This window comes from Hyperoodon ampullatus, assembly GCF_949752795.1.
Source record: "Hyperoodon ampullatus genome assembly, chromosome: 2".
Classification (NCBI taxonomy): domain Eukaryota; kingdom Metazoa; phylum Chordata; class Mammalia; order Artiodactyla; family Ziphiidae; genus Hyperoodon; species Hyperoodon ampullatus.
In genome coordinates this window covers 122,075,704-122,101,729 of record NC_136915.1, presented here as the reverse complement: position 1 = coordinate 122,101,729, position 26,026 = coordinate 122,075,704, and the positions used below count along the sequence as shown (strand labels likewise).

Sequence of the window (26,026 nt, the reverse complement as noted above, 5' to 3'; positions counted from 1 at the left end):
TGAGAAGCTCGCGCACCGCAACTAGAGAAAGCCCATGCGCAGCAACGAAGACCCAACACAGCCAAAAATTAATTAATTAATTAAAATTTTTTAAAAATAAAGTGAACAATGGATTAAAAAAAAAAAAAAAAGAAGTTAAGTGATTTGCCCTGGGTCATGCAGCTAGCTGGTAGCCACCGAAGTTGAAATTCACACCCATGTCTCCCTACCCGATTAATTCTTCCCATCAGGAGAAAAGGGGAGATAATATGGGGCAGACCTAGTATTTCTAACCTTTAAGGGAACAGCTTAATTCTTCTCAAGTAGCCCCAGAATCTGGGGTCCAGCTAACATTTGGAAGATAGAAGTGCTACCACCACAGCAACTCACCCACAGTCAAAAGCTAACAAGATAATTGTGTCTGGATCTATAAATAGGTGGGTTGGGTTTAAAAAGAATGTAAGGGTTGTGTGCCAGGGAGGTACTAGTTCCCAGTGTGTGGAGAGGGAAAAAGGAACCTATCATAACTGAGTATTCACAAGAAAACCCAGGAGGAGTCTTCTTCGTCAGCAAGGCCAGTAGGGCAAGGGAGAGGGAGAGGGAGGCGTGTTTGCAGGAAGCAGCAGACTCCACTCAGCAGGGGTGACGGCACAGTGGGAAGGCAGGGGATCCACGAGGGATAGAATTCAAAGCGCTGACACCTGGCTAGCCATCTATGGCCATAGATCCTGCACTGCTTTCCTACTTACTATGTGGAGGTGCCATGCCAATTCCAGCAAGGTCATTCCCTTTCATTCCGCCTGAACCAGTCTAGGCCTGACCCCAAAGCCTCCACCTCCAGGAACAGCTCCAGCACGGTCAGACACCGCTCATCCTCAAGGGCAATGAGAGATGATGATCACAACCAAGGCCTCCACGACTTCTTTCTTTTCTCAACAGACTATCAACTTTGCAAAACCTTGACGCTGAAATGGCCAGTCAGGGACGATCAGAACTTTGGAGAGTCAGCAACAAGGCAAATTAGAAGCAACGAAAGCGGCTTTGAGAGTTCCCATCAACTCAACTGAGAAGGGTGGCGTGGAAGTTTACAAGTTAAAGTGAATTGTTTCTGTTCCCTTTCCTATGACGCACAGGGGGATGAACTGGAAAAGCATGGACTCTCATACTGAAACCGTGAGCCCTAAGAGGGGGGCCCTGGGTACTAGGATTCCCCGCCGCTCTCACTCAGAACCACCGTCTTGGAACACAACTCGGCTTGAACAAAGACCCTCCTCCCCATCACACCCCAGCTCCCCAACACCCACCCCCTTCATCTGCCTTCCCCTCCAGCCACATTAACTGCTCAGAAACACAGTCACTCCACTCTAGAGTTACTCAGGAATCGCATTCTTAGAATAACTCATCAATTATACCTGTCAACTTGCCAAAAGTGCCACAGGGGAGGTGGAAAGTCTAGACTGCATCTAACTGCAGCAGCAAGCACCCCTGTTCACAGAGGGCCCCAACTTTGCAAATGGCCTTGACAAGCTCACAAGAAACAAGAAGCCAGGAAAATGCAGAAGTGTCAGGTTGGAATGCAGACCCTATCACCAAGTTCCTCTCAGGCTCAAGGTAGGGCATGCATCTCCCCATTTCTCTACTTGTAGACTAGGAAAATCCACACCCGTCTGCTAAAAGAATGTTCTGCCACAGAAGACCTGGGTTAGGAAACGGTGAAAAGAAATGTCATTGTGTGACTTAAATATAAACACAAACTCATTGTCAACAAAAGTGCTGCCAAGAAAGCAGCGCCATGACAGACAGACTTTTTAATTAATTGGCAAGAATCATTAGTAATTAAAACATTTATTATATGCAAATTCTGCTGCTAAATCTTTGGAAAGTTTATTCTGCTAAGCAGGATAAATATTCCCATGAACACCATTTATGTGACTAATATAGTTAGAAAGCCCCCCTTTGTTAATCTGCGAAAAGGTAAGCTTTCACTCAACTTAGCCTGAAATGAATCAGGATCCAAGTTATCCAGAACCCTAATGAATAAGGTGGTCCCTTGATTACAAAACTCTTTGTGAACAGAGTTATTCTGGAAAAAAAAAAATCACTGGACGTGCACTGTATTTACATGATAATGCGCATAACTATTGACCAAACTAATCTTAGGCAAGTTATTTTTAATCACCGTGTGCCTCAATTTCCTCACTTGTTAAAGAATTATTTCCACCTTGTAGGATTGTTGTATACTTTAAAATGAAATAACATATATGAACAGAAATGCTTTGCACAATGAGTGGCACATAAAGCCTCAATAAATGTTAGAAGTGTAATCATGCATTCGAAGTTTTTAATATCACCAAACCTCAACATCCCCGCTAAGAGTCTTTCTTATAATTTATTTGGTTTATAGTTTACTATAACAAATCCGCAGTCAGAAGGAGAAACAGACCCCAAGCGTCCTGACTCCTGAGATCAATTCCCTGTTCATCCAACAGAAGGAATTCTCAATTCCCTCCATCATCCAAACTCTGAAGGGCTAGGTGACAGCATCTGCTTTCAGGAGTCACAGAGTTCATTATGATTTTGAAGATTTAGGGGAGCAAAAGGCAATAGATCTTCTGGCCATAACGCCAAGCAGGATTTCATGCTGTTGTCCTCCCCATTAAGGCTCACCAAAAATGGCATCTCACAATTTAACTTCCTCCTCACCAATTCAGGCCTCATTTTTCATACACCCCCCAACCCCATGCTTGTTTACCTGAACTCAGCAGTATACCTGACCTTGGAGGCACAGGGAGTGGAGGCCATTGGGAACCGTGGCAGAAGTGCATGAAGCAAGCAGTACAAGTGAGCCAGCCCAGAGCCCCAAAGCACTAAAAAAAAAACAAAAACAAAACAAAAAAAAAAAAACCTGACGAGGTCAGGACTATGATGGAAGCATCCTCCTTTTGGCCTCTCCCTTCCCAGTGAGAGCTGGCCGAGGTATTTCTCCTATCAGCCTTTCTCCATGAGGCTCCACGTCAGAGTCAATACGCTTATTCTTCTCCGAGAAACAAGTGCATTGCAACAGGGACAGAAATCTAACTCCACCTCAATCAGTGTCTCACTATAAGACCTTGGAAAAGTCACTTCCCCTCCGTCCCCGGCAATTCAATCCCGGGAACAGGAATCAGAAAGGCATTTGTCAGCCCCCTTCCCATAGTGAGAGGTGGATAATATCACCTCCACCTTAAATACATCTTAGGGATCGGAGAGGATGGATGAGCTAGCATTACAGCCAATATTCTACTCACCGGCAATAAACAACTCACCTTTTGGAGGTAAATGGGCTCTTTCCAGGGCACCAGGGGATCATTTAGCACTCAGAAAGAAGTAACCTGCTCTGTGGTCCTCTGGTGTCCTGAAAAGTGTAATCCACCTCCAAAAGGTGAGCCCTGAACTCCCAGAGAATTCGCTTGCTCACGGTAGGATCAGAAAGCTTCGATGTTTCCAGCTTCAGGAAAAACACCCCTGATATCTTTTTCCCATCCCTTCTCTCCCCTCTGTCGGGCCCATCTCCTTACAGATCATCCTATTCTCTCTTCTCCTCAAACAGAAACCAGATGAAACCGTCTGCAAACAACTTGGGAATGCTCAGTGTGTGCCTGGGGAAACTTAAACAAAAATCCTTTCTGGGGCTGCCACCCTCCCCTCCCCCTCCCCCTCCCCCTCCTCCCCCTCCCCCTCCCCTCCTCCCTCTCCTCCTCCCCCCTCCCCTCCTCCTCCCCCTCCTCCTCCTCCTCCTCCCCCTCCTCCTCACTCCTCCCCATGGTTGTTAAGGGCCCAGCCAGTTAATGGGAAATCTTCTCCTTTCTCCCCCCTCCCCCACAGCCCCTCTCCCAGCTGGGTCCTCAGCATTTGATTCCTGTCTGTCACTGAGTGATGAGGACAAAGGGTGAGGAGTCAGGAAAAGGTCTGGGCCACTTTGTTCAGAGTCTGGATGCGAACTTTGGATGAACTCTTCATCAGGGAGGGGGCTGGGGAGGAGAGGAGAGGCCAGCAAGGAGAAATTCACTGCTCTCTGGGCTCAAGCCTCAAAAAAAAAAAAAGAAAGAAAGAAAGAAAAAAAAAAAGGAGATAGAAATATTCTCTTTAAACAACAGAAGGGGGAAAAAATAGGTTAGGAGGGTAGAAACAGCCTCCCTCAGCCCCCTTAGAGAAAAAGAGGGCACCATGCGGGTTAGGGGGGTGTGCTTAAGAAAACAGAAGGCCAGGGCACCGCTCTCGAACGCGGCTGTTGGGCCCATGCTGTGGGCTGCCAGCCAAGAGAGCTAGTTTTGTTTCTTCCCCCTCCAGCCGGTCTCTCTTTCTCCCTCTAATTTTTTTCCCCCTAAACCAAAGGGAATTCCTAATAAAGCCACACTAGACTTGCAGAAAGCGAAGGGAAGGAAGAAGGGACCAGGGATGGGAAAAGACAGATCAAACCCTATGCCATCTGAAAGTCCAAAATATGCATGTAAAATTACAGCACACTTCATCACGTGCATAAACCCATATGCATAAACCCGAGAATGTTCAGTCCTGAGTTGATTTCTCTTTTTTTCATCATCTGTGTGTATGTGTGTGTTTGCATGTCCAGGCTGGCAACTTCTACTGTGCGACTTTTCTCCCCTACCCTGTACAGGAGTTTTTTAAAAAGCACCATTAACATAGAGCTGGAACCACTGCAAAAGCCAGTTTGTCTTCTTTGTGCTCAATAAAAGCCGGCTAGAACTCTTTCACCTCCACTTACTATTGATTTTTCTATTGTACTCTACAGGCGTGTGTATCTCACTCATCAGACTGTCTTTCATTCTGTGAACCTCTCCAACCACATCTGGACGTGAGGTTTTTCAGCTCCCAGTGATGGTATCCCTGTTTCATTCAATCATTTTGCGCCTGGCTGCCATCACACAGCCACTTTGGGTCTGGCCTCTGTCCTTTGGTCTTTGCCTCAGACTCTGGATTTCAATTCCCCCAAATCAGCTGTCCATCCCAGCAAGGAGAGGTGAGAGGGGACAAGGCCTCCCTTCATCCCCAGGGCTCTTTCCCCTCTCATTCTGCATATAAAAAGTGGGCTTAAGTGACTGGGTGGGAGATTCACACTTCCAGGGCTAGAAAGCTGTGGGAAGTGGGGGGATAGGGATGCTACAACATCTGGCACTTCTCTCTCTACTTCCCCCCCCCGCCCGGGAACACCCCCTGGGGTGGTGTATGTGAGGCTGTTTCTTGAAGCAGAAGTGCCCAACGGCTGCAAGTGGGCACAACTTCAAAAAAAAAAAAAAAAAAAAAAACCAAAACTGATGAAGAGAGGCAGATAGATAAAAAAAGAATAGATATATGTATATGCATAACTGAATCACTTTGCTGTACACCTGAAACTAACACAACACTGTAAATCAACTGTATTCCAATCAAAATTATAAAAAAAAAAAAGAGAGAGGAAGATAGATGGACCAACAAGATGACCATTCACTAAGCTTCTGAGAAATTGGAGTTAGCAAGGGAATCTGTGTATTGAAAACCTCTCATTTTGCACTCCTATGAATAGGAAGATAAACTCCACACATCGAATAAGTGTGCCTGATGTCCTTCCTCAAGAAAATCGGACACACAAAGATTGGCAACTAACAACAGAAAAAAGGCAGATGAAACATTATGAGATGTGAGTATTCACATTACAAAAACGGCTCTTCGCCCTACAAAAGGAGTGCTACAAGCCTAGCCCTGGAAGAGACCTCTTAATCTTTCAAATTGAATCCCTTCCCTTAACAATAAGGCAGCCAAGGCTGCCAGAGTATAAGGAACATACCCAAGTCCCTGCTCTCTGTAATATCCCCATCCAGGGTTCTTTCCACCACACACATTGTTTCCATGAAGCTAGGGAGTGGACTCAAATCAAGGACACAGTTATCAAAACTGGACCCAAACACTTTTCAGGAACTTATCCACACAAAGTGAAAGACACCGGTACCCATTACCTGAAGATACAGCAGAAGCTGTAGCATCCTAAGGCCTGGTGCACGAAACCAGGGAATATGAAATAGGCACACACATAAACATCAAACCACATTTGCCATCTCCCTTGTGTCCATCATCCTGGGTGCCATCCTTAAGTGTGAGGTGTGAGGGTTTGTGAGGTCGACCTCCAAGTTTCATTCTCCGTACAAAATCCTGGTGGACTGTTGCCGCTGTTCTCTCTGTGGGCAGCTCACCTCTATCTTCAAGTTCCCTCTGTGGACAACAGTCTCAACAGGCCATCGTCAAACCTCTCAATCACACCTCTCTGTTCAACTCTCTTGGGATCTTGAGCTCCATATTCACTGCATGCCCCACCAATTCTGTGTTCAACAAGATTGCTAAATCTATGCCATGTTCTAAATCAACCCTGCACATGCCGGCCAATCTGTGAGTTCTCTCTCTTGCTTCGATTTTGTAAGCAGTGGTGACAGGATAAGTTAGAGAAAAAAAATCTTCAAGTTGGGTTGTCGTTTGTAATTTACAATGCATTGTGCACCCATATCTCACTGGAGATTCATAACCTCCCTGGAAGTGGACAGAGCCGGGGGATGAGTGTAATAGTGCCCACCTTACAGGTGAGGAAGCTGGCCTGAGTGGCAGGCCCCTCGTTACCTATCTACTCAATAGTAGAACAGGCCAGAATCTGTTTTCCTGCGTCACAGAGCTGCTCCAAATGGGCCTGGATGTTTCTGTTTTGCTTTGGAAATGAAGAGGAAAAAAACATACATTTCCTGAACACTCATCACTTGCCTAGTGCTGTGTTTGAGGCTTGTTCAGGGATAACTACAGCATCTTCACCCATGAGCAGCTTCCTCTGGGCAAGCAATGACATAGATGCACATGTACCTTCTGTATCCTTTGCTCTTGTTATTTATTTATTTATTTATTTATTTATGTATTTACTTATGGCTGCGTTGGGTCTTCGTTGCTGACGCGGGCTTTCTCTAGTTGGGGCAAGCGGGGCTACTCTTTGTTGCAGTGCGCGGGCTTCTCACTGCAGTGGCTTCTCTTGTTGTGGAGCACGGGCTCTAGGCACGGGGGCTTCAGTAGCTGTGACTCGCAGGCTCTAGAGCGCAGGCTCGGTAGTTGTGGCACACAGGCTTAGTTGCTCCGCGGCATGTGGGATCTTCCTAGACCAGGGCTCGAACCCGTGTCCCCTGCCTGGGCAGGCAGATTCTTAACCACTGTTCCACCAGGGAAGTCCCTGCTTGCTCTTCTTATTCCTATTTGTCTGTATACATTAGAGCAATAATTCTACCAGTATAAACCGCTAAACATAAGCAGTGGATGCTGGGTGCATCTTCCTATTTGGTTTGACAGGTAGACTTGCCAGTAGGATTATGAGAGTAATCATCTATATTTACGGTTCTTTCAACATACTAAAAAATGCTCTAATTTCCAAGGGTGTGAGTACAGCACGTATTCTCTCTGTGTACAACACAGTTGTACTGTCAGGTTCCCAGATTGCTTTCTCTCTCTTTGACTTTAGTACCCCAGGAAGATACCATCTGTTGAATATATGAATGAGTGAATGAATGAATGAATGTATATAAGCACTGCTTATTCAAGGGATAGTATAGAAAAGGGGTGAGACTATAAATTGAAAGTTATTTTGTTTATTAATGACACAAAGGAAAGGGGTCTATTCAAGAAGAAAACTACACATGGGTGTAAGATGTAAAGAAAAAAGTTTACAGACCAAAATGTTAAAAGTTTCTCCGCTAGACAAACATTGTAATTAGCTGCCAAGTTGCCCAACTTAGGGTGAGAGTCTTAGCAACTGAGAAGAGCCTTAAACAGAGTGGCTCTGCTGAGCAAGAGAGTGGAACAGCCACAGAAGAGAATCAGACAAAGAAACTGGTTCTAGTGGTCTTCGAATCAAGCCAAAGGAACTCTTCAGGACATTTTTGTTTAAATGTACTGACCCTCAAAGACCACACAGCCCTCCTCAAAGTCCACAGTGAGATTTCTGATCTAAGACAAACATCCCCACTCTCCCCAGGAGAAGCCTAAATAGCAAAGCCACTAAAGCAAACGCAGGACCCTACATGGAGCTCATGAGGAGGGAGATGTGTAGGGAAAATGAGCTTTTTGATACTCTTCACTTGGAAACATCTGAACTGCACTGGGATGGGGGAAGGATATCCTCAGGGAGTGACCCTGAAAAGTGACAGCCTGGTTTGAGATATCACAGACTCCAACTAGGAATTTTCAAGCAGGGAGGGGGCTGGCAGGAGGAAGGTAGGGGCAATTCTTCCTTTCTTCCTCCCCAAGGACAGGTTTAAATTACACGTGCTTACACTGGGAGGGGTGAGGGGAGAAGTGCAGAGGGTGCCCAAAGAGCCTCTTACTCAATTACTTCCCCTGCTGTGGGGTCTACAACAGCTTTCACGTTTTAAAAAATCACACTTTCAACTTCTTGGGTTTATTTGTATTTATTACTATTACTATTATTATTATCTAATGGAGGAGTCCTTTTCCAGTATTCCAATTGATCTGATGGGAGGAAAACTCGGCAAAAAGTCAGCAGAAGCAAACAGAAAGCTGGCATAATTTTGGGGAGAGGAGAAAGAAAAAAGAGGAGGCTTGTAGATAGGAAAAGACAGGACAATTTGAGGATGGGAATAAAAGGAAGGTACTGGAATCTGAGCCATTGACTAGTTAAAGCAGCTGCCCCTTCCACCTCTGCCTCTCCCACTGAAAGGTTGTGTCTAGCCAGCTTCCTAAATCTGATTATCATTTGTCTTACACGGTTCTCATGTGACGTCTCTTGCACACTCTTCCCGCCCCTCCGTCTACCTCGTGACACCCTGAGCACCCTTCATCACCCCAAGGCCGAGATCATAACTCAGGAAGCCCAGACTCAGAGGAGCCATTCAATAACAGGTTGATTCTAACCAGAAACCTCTTTGTCTCTGAGCACTGGGTTTGGAGCACTTCACTGGAGTGATCCAATAGATCTAAGAGGGATTTCCATCCTGTCTTCTTATTTTTTGACACATTGCAGAAGCACACACATAAGGTTCAGAAACTAGTACGCTCACAGCAGACAGCAGTAATTTTGGAAATAATTTCTTAAGATAGGCAGTCTGAAAATAGAAATAAGTACCATTCAGATTTAGATGAATTATCTGTGACTCCTTTTTCCCTTCCTTCCTTCAACTAACATTTACTGAGCATCACATATATACCAAGCACTGTGCTAGCTATGCAGAGATGAATAAAGCATGGCTCACTAGTTTACCATCTGGAAGGGGAAGAAGCTTACAATCTCAGACAAAACTGCAATCACCTTTCTGGAAACTTTGAGAGCGTACAGAGGGTTAAAGACTGTGCTATACTTAGGTCACCTGCAAGGCCCTGATCAATGGCTGCCCTGAAGCCCTCTCTATTTTCTCCCAATGATAAGCAATTTGAGGACAAGGTCCTATCTTGCATTTCCCATTGTGCCTAGCTTAGAAGTCCGCACCAGGTAAAGGTTTTTAAAAGAAAGGAAGAAAGGAAAAGAGGGAGAAAGGGAAATATGAAGGTAAAAATTCTCTGATTAATATAACAATGATTAACTAAAAAATTAACAAAACTGGGTAAAAGCCAGATGTGGCAGTTATCTGTTCTCTTCACTCTTTATTTTACAAGTATGTCCCAGGGATCATTCGTTCTTCCTGGTCCTATGATCCAGTGTTCTCTATAAGTCATTACAGGAATGGTAGTGGTGGCCATCACTCTGATGGGCAGTGGGAAAAGGAACAGAGTCTTCCCTCTGAGGCTGCCAGGTCAAGTCAGGAAGAGGCCAAAAGAGGGGTCCCACTCCCTACCTCCCTGAGGCCCCATCACACCCTCATCCCAGAGAGCTGGGGGTTGGGGAGGCTGGGGTAGTTAACCAAGGACCTCCCCCCTAAAAGAGAAAGGAAATGAAAATGCTAATCTGCAAGGCAGTGACCTCACCCCTCACTCAGATGCCCTCATCATTCCTGTTTTTTCCCTCCCCTCTCCGGGCTTAAGGATCCAAACCCCAAACTCCAAAAGGAGAAGCTAACTGTATTGAGAGCGTATTTTAAGCAATCTTATACGTCATTTCACACACAAAAAATGTTCATGCCTCTATTATACAGCACTTATCAAGCTAGAGTACAATGTATCTATTAAGATGTATCTATGCCAGTAGACCATAAACTCCTCAAGGGCAGGAACTTTTGATCCCTCTTTTTGATGGCAATTCTCAGTAAATGTTAATGAATGGATTTTCCCCCTTTTTGGATAAGAAGATAAAACAGTGTTTCAATTCAAAAACTATTAACTGAGTATTTACTACACATATATTGGGCATATAAGTTCTAATCACTGTTTTCCAGAAATTCATTAGCCTAATGAGGGAGTCAGTTTGTCAACCAATAATTATAAGATCTGGCAAGTGTGGTGGGGATGTTATATATAAAGGGCTACAGTAAAATATTAAATATAATATCTTATTTATATGTTGAGGGCAATATCTATCATATCATTTAGCATCTTATTAGAAACCATAGGAGAAATTCTGCATGCAGCCAACAACTGATTCACTTTCAATTCTAAATGCTTTGAAATTTGAAATCGAGCCTGTTTCCCTTTTTGCTTTTGCTACCAGGAAGCAAACAGTCAAATCTATAGCCAGCATCTACAGGATCTAGACTGAACAAGGTCCTAAGACTAGTTTGATCCAAAGTGTCAAGAAGCTATTTCTTTACCAGCAAAAGGCTTGGGAAGGCCACAATGAGAAAGGATCTTGTGCGTGCAATTTTACATACTAACGCTCCCTTGCACTTTATTTTTCTACTTTAATTTTCTCTTCTAATTTCCTCATTTCTTTAGTAAATCTCTTCGTTTTGCTTGTACCTTCTGGTAAGCTGCTTGAATTCCTCTTTGAAATGAGATGAGCAATAAATAAATAAATAGGATACATAACAGATTCTATTGATAAATAGAAGAGAATTTCATTCCTGAGTATATAATCATCTCCAAGAAACAGAACATTCATATGGCCATAAGGAAAATGACAGGAAGAAAATATAAACATGGGGGAGGGGCTTATAATAGATATTGAGCTAGGGCAGTACAATTAAAGGTGAATTTATTTTCTTTCATAATGTATTTTCTTTATTAAGGTCTTCCTGGGATTATACTTTTTCTAAACAATACATTTAAACATAAGATACCTTGAATTCTTTTCTTTTTCCCTTCTAGCCCCTGGGGTGATGTGAAGATAACAAGCCCTGTACCAACACCATCCAGGCCCATCCCCCCGGGACTTCATCTCCACCCAGGTCCTTGGGAGGCAGCTGTCCCCTCCTCTAAGCTGAGAACACCCACTCATCAAAAACAGGAGCTGCTCAATGTGCCATTCTGAAAAGACTGGCTCTGCAACTGGGCAGATGAGACTTTCTGGTCTCACCAAGGAAGCTTCCATTCAGTCGCACACGCAGGTGTGACAGAAGGACAGCAGGACCAGGAAAAGGCATGCAAGAACAAGACACTGTGCCCGGCTTTAAGTTCCCGAGACCTAGGCTTCTGAGAAGGAACTAGAAAGGATGACATATATATATAATATTTATAAAACAGAGGGGCAGTCAAGCTTTAGCCCACCTATGAAAGTAAGTCATGCACACTGCCTGAAAGAAGTCAGGTAGATTCTAAAAAAGCAAATAGGCAGGGGCCTAACAAAAATCAGGAAACAGGCCCAGGGAGAATTTTGGACTTATCTCCTTTTATTTATGTCTTACAGCCAACCACAGCCAAGAGATAATGAAGTTCATGTACCTGAGAAACAGGACCAGAAGTGGGAAGAGCCAAATGATTTGTTATTTGGACAACTGAGTAGGATTCCACGGGATTTTCTGGGAAGAATCACAAGCTGAAGGGCTGTCACTCAATGGGAATGAATATTTTGGTAGAAAAATCTACATTTAGTAAAACTTCCTGAGTCAAACCTGTCCCAACAGATCCTCTCATAAGCGGTGTAATTTTCAGGAAGTTCATGAAACTCTCTTTCAGTTTTCTCATCTTAAAAACTGAGGCAATGATAGTAGCTTCACATGTGCTCTATGCATTAACTATTATTACCTGCGCACAGAAGAATTTGCTGCTCCAAAGGAAAAAGGGGCATCACTTCCGCTGACGTTTTCCGTTCAGCTTCATGCGAAGATGACCCACCACCACTCTTCTCCCAGCCTGGGACCCATGGCACTCTTCCCTTCAAATCACTTGGATAGGGTAAACATGAGTATAAAGTAACAGCTTAACCATCTACACTGCCTGCCTCCCTTCCTCGGCTGACAGCCAGGACAGACAGACTGTGCGTCTGTGTGTTCCAAGAGTAGGAGAAGCCTCCAGGGCTGGCCTGTCCCAGTAACTGGATTGAACAAGCTCCTAGACCAGTTTGATCCAAAGAGACAAGCAGCTATTTCCTTACCAGCAGAACGGCTGGGCCTGGCTGAGCCAGCCACAGTGAGAAAGCCATCACCGGAGTCCCATAAACCTTAAGGAGACAGTAGGTCTAATGGCACAAGGCCTCAAAGAGCGTTAAGTTAACCCAGTGTCTTCTACCAGCAGGGGGGGAGAGGGAGAAAGAAGGGAGCTGTGCAAGGGGAGGGTATGAATGTGAAAGATGAAGCTAACCATGAAAATTTAATTTGTTAAAATAATGACTAGAAAATGACAGATAATGCACAAATTGTCTACATGCATTTACTGAATACATAATAAATGTGTGTGTGAATATACAGAACGATATATGCATACCCTGATAAAAATTAATTCCAGCTTCTCAAAAGCATCCTTATTTGTCTCCCTGCTGGCGAGAACCCTGGCGCACAGAGGTAAATTTCACACTTCCCCTCAGCAGTCCCTCCACGCGGACCCTGTAGCTTAAGCCGCCCAGGTGAGCAAATGTCACAGATGCCTCTTCGGCGGGCGGTAAATTCCAGCCATCCCAGGGAAATGCCAAGTGGTCTCAGGTCACAGGTTGGGCAAATAGTGATTTGGGGGTCTGGGGGATGCCCCATTGAAGGGGAGGAAGGGAACAAAAGAGAGTGAAAGGGGAAGCAGAAAGGAAAGGAAAGCAGAGGCAGGGTTTAGGGAAAAGCAAGAAAGCCAGCTATGTGAGGACTCAAACACAGAACACTTCTCAGGCTGCCTAAGTAAAAATCAGCACCCTTTGAAAGAAAGAAAGCGTTCTGCCATGCGTATCACCCTGCATGTTCAAGAACTTTGGGTCGGAATGACGTTCTCAGATACACTCCTGGCCGAAAGGAACAGAGTCCTGTCTTGGGCAGAGGGCTTTGGAAGCAAGTCAGCTGCCTGTGTTACAAAGATCATGACCATGATACCGGCCCCTTACTGGGCTGTAGGTTCCTTGAGGGTAAGGCCCACCGCTGGCACATTTGTGCTCCTCAGTGTCTTTCATGCCTTATGCAGAGAAGTTTCATAAATATTTGCTACAGCAATGAATGGGCTAAAATAGTATACAACTCTGCAATTTCATCATGCCCTCTGGAAGGTCTAAAATGAAATGTCTAACTGGTGTTGAAATATTACACCCAACCAGGACAGGAATTCATTTTTAACTTTTTCATTTTTCAACCTGTGGGACATAAGAGTTTTGCCCAACATCTCCAGAAATGATGGTGCTCAAAAATATCTGGTCAAACTTACTTAAAAACAATCAAGCTTCCATGACCCTCACTTATGAAAGCCAACATTCAAGAGGTGACATAAGTCAACATGAGTGAGGAGAAGACATATTCTAGTGGGATCTTGAAAAGACAACCAATCTTTGCATACTTAAGACCAAATGGAAGCCACTAGGGAGATTCTCTCCTTCGTGTATAAGCCTCTAGGAAGTTAATCTGCAGTTGTAATTACCAAGATATCCCAGCCTGAAACACCTAAAAAGGGAAGAGGAAATGAGTAGGTAAATGAGTAGGAGGTGGCAGTGTCCAAATCAGGAACAGAAGGAAGCAATTATTTTCATTCTTTGTTAACCCCATTGATGGTATTAGTATTACTACTCTTATATTTTAGCTGTAACATCTGTAACAGAAGGAACATGTGAACTCTCAACCTATATAATAACCCTTCCATCCTCTCCCCCAGAGTTACTGGGATGAGAAACTCATCCTGTGAAATTAATAACGGGCCTCATTCTTCAGCTGGTGGATCAGAGACTAGGCTGGTAAAAATTTATAGAGAGAATGAATTCATAGATTTTCGAAGTAATGAGGGAATTCAACCTTCTTGCTCTCCCACATTCATTCAGTAGAAAGTTTCTGGAGGGTCTATTATAGGACCTGGTGGGTGCCCAGGGAGGCTGCAACAGAGCAATGATAAGAAAGCACAAGAATCCATTGAAGAATAATAATCACACATCAAGAACATCTTTCCTGGTGTAACTTTCTAAGAAGAAAAATAAAGTAATATGGCTTAGGCCTGAGCACGATGACAGCCCCTTCCTGCCTTGGCTCCAGCAGGCTAGGTGGGGGAGGGGAGGCAACTATGTGTGTATGGGTTGGAGGGGGGCAAACTACCAAAATCGATTCTTTACTTTCAGAAGACTCTCGCAAAAAGAAGGCAGCGTGAGGCCCCTTGAAGCCTTCCTCCGATATAAGACAAGCCAGCACATAAGAAACTAGGTCCGTGGGAAGGCACCCAACCTTCTTCAAGTGTTAAAGAAATCAGACCAAGCTTAAGGAAAACAAATGTCAGCGCTGTTTAAAGTACATCAAGGTTCTTTGGGTTAAAAATCTCCCCAGGGGAAGATGATGTGCTCCCTGTAAGAGCTGAGAGAGAGAAGATGGGAAGGGGTTTCTGCAGTAACTTCAGATTATGTTATTTGATTCATTTCAATACCATGAAGCATCAACTGGACTATTTATTGAATAGAGAGGAAACAACACAGAGGCAACTAAGCAAGGAGCTGCAAATTAAGATGTGTGCCTGTGAGCGCGGGTACCCGCACACGCTCACCCACGTGCTTACACGCTGCCTTCTGAATTTCACTTCTGTATGCAAGACCACCACCGCCAGCGTCTGCACTGCACGGCCACTTTGCATACCGAAAATGCGGCACAGATCCCGCGCCTGGCTCCCTGGGGACAGACCCCTGCACCCTCGCTGCTCACTGGAGGCTCCTATTGCTGTGGCTGCGAGGGTCCAAACCCAGACTGAGAGGTGTTTAATAAAGGAAGGATGACTCCCGCGAGACTTTCCCCCTGGGGGGTGGGGGTCCTCTCCTATCTCCCTCTCGGGGATTGGAGAGTGAGGGCAGCTAAGGAGAGGAGGTGGCGGGGGGGAGGAAGGGATCCTGGGGCGCCCAAGAGGAAGGAATCGGTGAAAACACAACCAAGTCCTTCTCCGGGGACTCTCGGCTTCCCGGGCCGCGCCCGGGCGGCCCGCGCCAGGGGTTCTGGGGCTCGAGGCCGGCTCTGCGCTGGGCGGCGGCTCCCTGCCAGTGCGCGCAGCCCCGCGGGGCGCAGAGGAGGCCCCCGGGCCCGGCCGGGAACGCGAAGGCGGCGGGCGCTGATACCGCTGCCTCAGCATCAGCCCCGTGGTGAGGTCACCAGCTTTCAAGGAGGCTTCGCAGCTCCCCCAGAGCCCACTCCTCTGAAAGGCTAATTGTGCGTGCTGCTGCAGCAAGACCCAGACGCCCGTCTACCCAGGCCCAGCTCAGAGCATTACGATTCTGTCTGAAAGGGGCCTCTGCTTAGCACAAGGCCACGTGGCCGGCCACCCCGCTCCTCCAAGGTTTCTTAGCATTTTCTTAAGTTCCCAAAGTTTTATTTCGTAATGCATCTCCTTAAACTCCTTCCCGACGACTCGACTTCTCTTTCCCACCTGATCTAAGCAAAGAGGCTCTCTCATCTCAGGCGTTTTCTGGTTGTTTTCTCCTTTCCCCTTTGATTGGCCTCGGGACGAAGCTGCCTTAATTTATTCCTCACACGATCTAGTTACTTCTCCGGCCTTCAGACTCCGTGCTGCGCGCATCACCACCCACCCACGCATTTCCCACGCAAGGGGTTAGGGATTACAAGCACCCTAGTAAAGAGGCCACACAAAGGAAAGCGGTGCATGTGTTGCCCGCGCTTTGTTTTTAAACGTTTATTAATGTAAGCAGGGTGCACGGCCCTAGAGCCTCTGCATGCAAATTCTGTAGAGAGGAATTAACGTCTACACACTCGTATCCAGAGAGAGCCTTTCAGAATAGATGTAGGCTGGGCTCGTCATCAGGGTCTCTGAGAGGCTCTCTTTGTTAGGGACAAAATATAAATGCAAACTTTCAATTCTATTAACAATGGTAATTATAAGGAGGATTCTCTTACAGTGACAAGACTTGGGCTCAAATCACCTAAAGCCCTCAGAAAAATGACTGACTGACAGCTATCTCTCAGCCCTACCAGCACAGGCCACTAGGTAAATGTATTCCTTTGACCTACTAGCAGATTCAACCCTATCTCAAAGCAGGACAAATAGATGGAAATTTCTTCTCACACTTACTGAACCACACTTTCTTAAGGAAAGTCAAACATCTTTCTAGATATCCTCACTTTGTTTCCAAAAGTCCCACTGACAGGTAGGTGGGAAACACATTATTTTAGTATTTCAGCTGAGGCACACTGAACAAGCAACTGTCCACAATTCTATGGTGAAAATCAAACCTAAGTTTCCTGACTTCCTGCGCTGCACCATATGAACTTGGCAAACGTATCCTGCACTTCCAAGCCTGCAACCATATATCTTTGTATTTTCCAAAAGCAATTTTCAGCCTAGAATCCAATAGCTACAAATAGATAGGACACAAAAGAAACATAATTTGCATTCAGTCATGGAGTCAACAAGGTGGATTAAACAGGGACTGGCCTCCAGCTGGCCTTGTAAATGTGATACTGAATGCTTCAATTAAAAAAAAAACCAAACAAACCACTACTTTTTTTTCCTCCCGGTTTGCCTTCTCCAGCTCAACTTGAATGATGGAGGCAGCTTTAACACCACCATAACCAGTTTTACATGACTGTCTAGAAAAGATATAAGGAGTCAGAGGATAAATCAGAAGTGCCATAACAATGAAAACAGAATCGTGTTTCATAAATGCTTCACCTGCTTTCAGTGCTATGTATCCAGGCCTTGGCGGAGAGTATGTTGGGGTTCGTGATCCATGAAATGTGGGGTCAGATTAGTGGCTCTTTAGAGTGGCCCATTCCATGGATGTAGAAACCTGAGACCAAGAGGTTACACGGCATTCTCAAAATAACATAGTAACTTGGAGGCAGGCAGTGTTAGGCTTTAGAACTCCTGATTCAGGGTCCAGCAAACACAGAATTCTCTGTACTTTTTCCATTGTATCCTAGCTGTACAAAAACAAGGTGGCTGCTTCCACCACCCATTCAATTTTAGGGAACATTTCAGATTTTGTTAGGGATAAGGTATCAAACCATAAAATGAGGAGTTAAGGAAAGAAAAAAAGTAAAAAACAGAAGAAGGTAAAGGGGAAACACCTCATCCTGCTCCCAGTAGTGGGATATTCCCTACCAGAAAGCAATGCCTTAGATAAGCTTTATTCTGGAACATGGCTATCCATCAGGAACCAATTTCAACTGTTGTAGAACTACCAGATCAAGTCTGAGTAGGGAACAATCAAGTTTCACACTCTCCCTTAGAGTGTGAAAATTATGCCAAAAAAAGAACAAAACAAAGATTTATTCCAGGACAACCATTCTACGGCTACGCTCTTCAACATGGAGAACAGTAGCCCCATGTGGCTATCGGGCACTTGAAGTACGGCTAGTCCAAATGGAAGATGTACCGTAAATGTAAAATACACAACTGATTTCAAAGCCTTAGTACAAAAAAAATGTGAAATATCTTATTAATAATTTTTATGTTGACCACATGTTGAAATATTTTAGATATATTTGGATTTAAATAAAATGTGTTAATAAAATTAATTTCACCTGTTTCTTTTTACTTTTTTTTCCCCGATGGGCTACTAGAAAATTTAAAACATTAAATTTAGAATGACATGTGTTCACTGCACAGCACTGTTCTATGGGATTCTCCCCCTAGAACTCTAGGATTGAAGGAAGGAGGCGCAGGAATGTTGAGGTAACTTCTGCTGAGTTTTGCCCCTGACGTTTTTCCCCTCTCATATTGAAAACCATTTAAAGCATTTAAAAGCAGGGTCAGGAAGCATCTCAGTGAGTCTCTAAAGCTCCTGGCCAGAGCTGGTAGAAAACCAAACCTGAATAGACGGGGTCAAACTAATGAGACCAGTAGTAGACAGCCACGTGGTTTCAGAAAAATAACAGTAGTTGCCATGTATTGAGCATACTCATGGAACTATGTGCTTTATATCATTGTCTTGGTTAGTCCTTCAACAAGTCTACATTGTATTATCTCTACTGTACAAATGAGGAAATTGAACCTCTGTTAAATCAACTTGTGTTACACAGCAAGTGAGGATTTGAATCCAGATTGGTTTGACTCAGAGACCATGCTCTTTCTAGCATACTAGATTGCTATTCAAAAAAATTGTCTGATCTTTTTGGCAAAGGTCTTCTTCTCTGGGAACCTGACACCTAAAATTCTAGCAGTAGAGATTCATTCCTTTGACTTACTTTTTTTTCTTCTCTAAAATGCAGATAGCTCTGAGAGAGGTTTCACATAAATCCTGATCATGCACACTTCAAGTCAAATAAATGTATCAAAATATTTTTTCTTCAAAGAAGAAAAATAATACAGTACACCCTTACACATGGAGGAGAAGAAAGATCAGTGATTGAAGAAAAAGGCTGAAAAATAATGCTGAGAGCGGCGAAGACCAAATTTAGTGTTATTTACAATAAAACTTAAGAATACACCTACTACAGCTACTCTGGAAAACAGTTTGGCATTTCCTCAAAATGCTAAGCATAGAGTTACCATATGATCTAACATTCCACTCCTGGGTATATATATATCCAGAGAAATAAAAACATGCCCACATAAAACTGTTATGCAAGTGTTTAGAGCAGCAACAACATATGAAAACAACCTAAATGTCCATCAACTGATTAACAGATAAACAAAATGTGGTATATCCATACAATAGAGTATTATTTGGCTATAAAAAGGAATGAAGTATCAGTATAGGCTACAGCACAGTGAAACTTAAACACATTATGCTAAGTGAAAGAAGCTAGTAATAAACCATATATTATATGATTCCATTTATGTGAAATGTTCAGAATAGGTAAATTCATACAGACAGAGATCAGTGATTAGTAGGGGCTATGCAAAAGGAGAAATACAAACTGACCAGCAATGAGTACAGGGTTGTTTGTGGGAGGTGATAAAAATATTCTAAATTCAGGTTGTGGTGATGGTTGCACAGTTTTGTGAATACACTAAAACCACTGAACTGTATACTTTAAATGGGTGAATTTCATGGTATATCAAATATATCTCAAGAAAGCTGTTAAAAAAAAGAAAACAAATCTACTAGTATCAAGGTTGTTATTATGACTGATATAACATTTTCCCCAAAGGAAGAACATATGAAGAAGACAGGAAGAGGTCAGGTTGCCCTAAACTCACTTTATGTTACTCTTCCTGCTTTGAAACTTTGAGTTGAATGGATGGGCCTATGTGTTTTCAAAGGGAGAATATTTTTAACTATGATTACATAATATCTCCAGTTGCTAATGCTAAGAAAACACCATCACTAAAAATGCCATTCTAGCTTTTCAGGTGGTTGTTGTCCAGTTTGTAGATAATTAAAAACCTCTGTCTTTGCTCTTACCCATTCTTTTTTTCCCCTCTTCTTCCAACCTCGACCAGCCTTTTGGCCAGATATAACTCATTCTCACTTTAAGAGAATGGCAAGAGAAACATAAGAAAACAAATCTTAAATTCAGCACTATTTTTCCTTTTTCAGCATAGAATCACAGAATCTTGAAATTGGCTTGGTCTTTTGGGACCATCTGGTGCAAGCCTCTCTTTTTCATATAAGAAAACAGGGCCAGAAATAATAAAAGCTAACAGTTATGGACTGTTTACTCTATGCCAGGCACTGTAATTTACATACATTACCTTATTTAATCCTCACAACAGCCCTCTAAAATAGGTACCATTATTACCTTTATTTTACAGGTGAAAAAATGAGGCACAGAGAAGTTTAGTAAATTTAATTAGGTCACACAGCTGAAAAATAGGAGATCGGGATACAAACCCAGGTGGTCCAGCTTCAGACACCAAACCTTTAACCACTACTGTTATAGTTTCTCCTAAAAGTACTTAAGCTATCTGCCTGTCATCTTATAACTACTTAGTGGTAGGTCCAGAACTAGTACAGGTATGAGGGACCCACCCCAGTTTCCACTTACTGACAGAATGACAATGGGAGATATAGTTGAAACCATGACCTAAACCAAAAAGGATGAATTTTTCCACCCATTGCAATCTTGATTTCCACCAATAATTGAGAAATTGAAACAGAGCCGTCAGAGGTAAGAATATCTTCTGGGAAGTCACTACTGACCTTATTCTGCCATGAAGGGAGATAGGTTTTATAATCCTATGACAGTCTATACCCACACTTTTTTTTTTTTATTTTAATTCTGGAAATCACTCTGCCAAGTTCTGAGAAGTGATATCACTAAGATGTAGATGAGGCAAAAGATTCAACCAGAGAACTCTCCTGATGAGACATACTGACTACCTCACTACTTAATTATATATTCATAGAAAAAGTTAACAGAAGGACAAACTATGAAATGGAATAGAATAGGAGTCTTGAGATAATTTACTGTAGAAAATACAGCATCTCTTATCTATATCACTCAGGGAGCTCAAAGCACTTTGCAAACAACTCATTAATTCTCTGCTGATTTTATTTATCAGTTACTACATTCCTTAACCCTCACCACACCATCTCAGGTAAGGGGCAGGAGTGGAGTCAGAATTATTATATTCCTCTAACCCAAGCTAAAATGGCCATGCAAATGGACAGGGTGCTCCCAGGGTCATATGAAAACGAGTAAGAGCTGTCTTTGGGAGCTGCCCCTAGGACACTGTCTCAATCTATGTGACATTTCGGGCAAATTTTTTAATGAAAAGAAAAGGTAAAAAGTATGCTTAGAATCACTACACCAAGTTCCAACCATAACAGCATCCATCTCACAAAGGTTTGAAACCAAAGTTAAGTTAACCAATGCTAAGTTTTCCTAAGGCATGCATGTAAACTACACCTCAAGAGAAGCCAGGGTTATGCTTTAAATTAAAATTAAAATCCTTTCTTATTTAAATATGTTCGATAATTGGGTTTGGGATTGGTTGCTTGCTTTGGGGTAAATTTTGTAATTTTGCCAACAACAAGCAAAAGTTTATGGATGTCAGCAGAACGGAGAAGCACGTGAAGAGAGGCATGTGAGAGAGGCCTGGCACCAGCAGTGAGCTAGATGCACCAGCAGGCAATGCCCGCCTCCACCCAGACTGCAGCCTGCCACCCACCTGGGGACCCACACCCTCGCTCCTTCCAGCCCACAACACCCCACAGGGCCTAAGTCACAAGTTTCCCCTGCGTTTCCCCACTCATAAATCCTCTTCCAGCTTCCTCAGTTTCACTTAAATCTTTTTCATTCCCAATCCTCACAGACATCCTATTGTTAGAAGAAATGACACCAAATTTCCAAAGACCTCACTCTGGTAGGTCTGACCAAGCTGTTCTTTGCATCTTCCTCTCCACCTCTCAGGTGCCAGAATTGGTCCAAATCCACTTCTAAAAGTGGATGACACAAAATCGACTGAAGAGAAGGGGCGCTTCTCATCATAAGCTCATATCGTGTCTGCCGTGGAGCTGTATTATTGTAGGTCTATCGCTTCTAACCAGATTAAAATAAATAGTACAGGGTCTAATCACCTGACTTCTGCCTAGCACATCGCTGTACCTGAAACAGAGGTTCAAGTAAAACTGAATCAAGTAACTCCTTTCATTTGCTCCCCTTCTCTCTCTCTCTGTTCCTTCCACAAAAAAACAAAAAAAACAAACAAACAAAGACCAAATACTTGAATTCTCTCATCAGCAAGAAAAAATTTTTGCATTTGCCTGCTAGAGATGAACTTCTATGAAAAGTCACTCCTGCCATGTCAACCCCAAAAGGAATCTGATCAGAGGCAGCTCTAAATTGTCTGAAGTTATTTCACTCCACTCCTGTTCTCTGTTCAAGGCCTAATCCCATCAGAATTATTTCCCTGAAATATATGGCTTCCTTCCACAGTATCCCCTCCACCTACATATACACACACACACACACATACACATGTACACACGTGTGTGCACACACACACAAATTATTCTCTAATGCTATAAAAAGACGAGGATTAGGAATCCCATAATGTAATTGCTATACTAAAAAGAAGTGGCAGGCGAAAATAATAAGGAAGGGTGAAATACAGTAGTAGACTTCAGGAAAAAAAAACTACAGTCTGTGATGGGGGTGTTAATTGAACCCAGAGAAAAAAGAAAAGAGAGAGAACAAAGGCGTGTTAAGAAAGCAAAAAATAATTTTTTTAACCTCCTTCAGTGATTTGATAACTTCACTGTAGATAATATGCAGAGGAAAATTGGCTGAAAAGTGCCATATATAGCTATTATGTTCTAAAATTAAAAACTATTCACAACAATTACAGCTATTCGTTACTATCTATAAATAGTCTTCTTAGTAAACGACACCCAATATTTTTTGTGTGTTTTCCTCATTTTTAAACCTGCATGATTTTTGACACAGAAATTTTTAAAAATCAAGAAACATTTAGGGGCTTCCCTGGTGGCGCAGTGGTTGAGAGTCCGCCTGCCGATGCAGGGGACACGGGTTCGTGCCCCGGTCCAGGAAGATCCCACATGTCGCGGAGCGGCTGGGCCCGTGAGCCATGGCCGCTGCGCCTGCGCATCCGGAGACTGTGCTCCGCAACGGGAGAGGCCACAGCAGTGAGAGGCCCACGTACCGCAAAAAAAAAAAAAAAAAAAAAAAAAAAAAAAAATTAAAAATTTAAAAATATAGTTAAGGTCTTTTTAAGAAATGCAGTATGTTTGAATTTTTCTTCTCCTTCTCTTCCGTCCCATCAACCCCACTACCACTACCTCTACACATATGCAAAACCCAGCCTATTGCTAATATGTCAGAAGACAAGGAATGGTTCTTAAGAAACAAAAGAAAATGAGATATTAAATGGTCCAAAACTCTCTATGAAATCTCTATGTTCCCAGAAGGAACAAGCAGATAAAAGCCACTTCTGAAATACACTTGCTGGAGGTCTTGACAGGGCTTTTTTGCTGTTGAGATATACTGCCTGAGAATTTTGCAGGCATTCCTTGTTCTTAGCATTTATTAAAAAAAGCAAAAAGGTATCAAAATAAAAACTTACCTACATTCTCAACAAGAAGACACTAGGGTTCTCTCTCTTTTTTTTTTTTTTTTTTTTTTGAATATCCCCACAGTAATTTCTGACTAAATACCTATCAATCAACTGTAATCTAGACGGTGCTGCCTACTTTGGGTGTTATGCGTGTGTGTTTCTTTAAAGTTCCAAAAGGTTGGTAAGACAATCTTAGCTAGTTTTCCTAATTTCTGAGTTTTCCAATGAAAGTCCTTCACAAAATCAAAAAAGCAAAAGCAACCAAGGAATGCAATCACCACGCTTCCTCTCAGGGTCCTGCCTTCCTTGTAAAGACCTAGGTAAGCCCACTGAGTGAGCTCCGTGTGAGAATACAAACAAACAAACAGGGCCCACCCTAAATCAAGTAACCTCCACAATGCTTGAGACGGAAACTCAAAAATACTCATTCAATGTAAGGGGCTTGAAAGTAACAATAGGAAAAGTCCCAAAACAATGAAGGAATGTATGTGAACTGATCATCCAAGTGATCTTTTCACTAGCTCTGTATCAAGAGGGGGAAAAAAAAGAGCTCCTACAACTTTACAGACACTATGTGTCTCAGACACGTCAACCGTATGTAAGATTTGCGGGCTCATAGAAAGAGGGTGAGGCCGATCTTGAGTAAGTAATCGTGCTTTAGAATCAAAGAGTCCTTTTCAACACACCGCAGTTGTCTCCTACCTATAACACCGAACACTCAACATTCCAGGAGAGGTTTCTTCCTTCCCCTTAATCCTTCCAATACACAAGTTGAGGAATAAGAAGGAGAAAGGCTTTTTTTTTCTTTCTCTTTTTCTCTTTTTCTTTTATTTTTTTTTTACTTTCACCCATGGGTGCCCTCTTAATCCAAAACTCTGTGTGTGTGTGTGTTTATTTCCCTCTTAACACGGGACCAATGATCCTTATCATTTTCAATTTACAGTACTCAATAAACTATTTTTTAAATATATTATTTGAGAGACAAAACCGTGATTTAGATTTTTTAAAATCTCCAAATGTTAATGTCATTCAATAACAAAAAATCTTAAAAACAAAATATATAATCCAACAATTATACTTTTAGAATATTATTTTGACCTTCCTATCACCATAGTTTAGGCAATATTCATGTAAGGAGCAAACTCTTGAACCCACACCAGAACCAGATCTCTATTCACACCCACCCACTTTGATCTACTGCCTCAGTAGGTTTTCATTAGAAGACTAGAATTAAACACTTTGGCCACAATATACATTTAAGTGCCCTGATGGGCTTCCTTTCAATAAAAGTCTCATAACGTGTCTTTAAAATAGAGTCTCTTTGGCCTGGATTATCAAATATGCCTTTATAGCTTGATTCTACATTTTATGAAGCAAGATCAGCAGGAACGCATACCTGATTAGTAACAAATTTCAACAAACCAAATATTCCAAGTAAATAAGCAACAGAGAAAAAAGAAAATGAGAAGGAAGAAAAAAAAAGAAGAGAAAGAAATATATACACACTTAGGTTTCCTGCTCCGGGCTAATAGGAAAAAAAAAAAAAAAAACTAGAAAGTGTGACAAACTGAAAAAGCCCTTTTGATATTTGTATGCACAATCCATACATTTCTTAAAAGGTGTCTCACAGCTAAAATAATGCAATTCACAGCTCTTCAATAAGGTTAGGCTTTGGCAAGGCAACCTGGAAGACTTAAAGATCTAAACATCACTGCTCAGGTGCTTTGTCTGGGATATCATGCACAACACAAATAACATTCAACAAAGGAGCTGCTTACTAATTTTCCATACATTTCAAGGCCCGAGTAATTACATATTTGATCAATGGTCACATCTTGAAACTATTTATTTTTTAAAAGAGAAACATAGAGAGGACTCAAAAAGAAAGCCACCCTGTGTGCCCTCACTCCCCCCCCTTCCTTTTTTTATGTGTAACTATCAATGTATATCAGCCGGGCATGCAATCATATTTATTGTCACTTTCATTCATGTCATGCCCTTGCTTATATGGTTTAGATATGAATTATTGACTGTTACACTCCTTGTTGTAAAAAATAAATAAATAAATAGGATGTCAGGTACTTTGCACTGCTCTACAGCGAGCGAGCAAGTCAGAGGCCAGCAGAAGCTCCCGCTTTATATAACCACTCCTCGTTCCTCATCTTTATGCCCTGGTTTCAGATTGCCTTCTCAACTCTTTCTTTTTACAAGGGAGAGACTCACCCACCTTGGAAAATTAAGGATTAAAATAAACAAACAAGAGGATGTTGCTAAATGTCCTTCCCAGAGCATCTGTTGTTTAAGAACACCTCTGATTGATGACTGCTATTTTTTAATTGTTGCTTTAAATTTTAAATGCCCTCCTGGGATGTGTTATAAGTGTGTTAGTCCATGATATGAGGTCTAGAAAGTAGAAAAACAACAGAATGAGTGAGCTCGTGGCATTCTATTCTTCTAAACCCAGTGATTCTCCCAGCTATAAAATCACAGGGCACTCAAATACCGATAACCTGATGTTGTGTGACGCTTTCCACAAAGATATTTGACAACACTCTGTCGAGAATCTCTAGTTTGCTGCTTCGTGTAATTACAAGAA

At 42.7% G+C, this 26,026-nt stretch overlaps 1 protein-coding gene across 3 annotated transcripts in view; it reads right to left on the bottom strand.

Moving 5' to 3' along the window:
- PBX1 (PBX homeobox 1) overlaps positions 1-26,026 on the bottom strand; it is a gene marked incomplete at both ends in the record, with an annotated part of 274,714 nt that overhangs the window by 244,708 nt on the left and 3,980 nt on the right. The gene's annotated exons all lie outside the window — the stretch shown is intronic.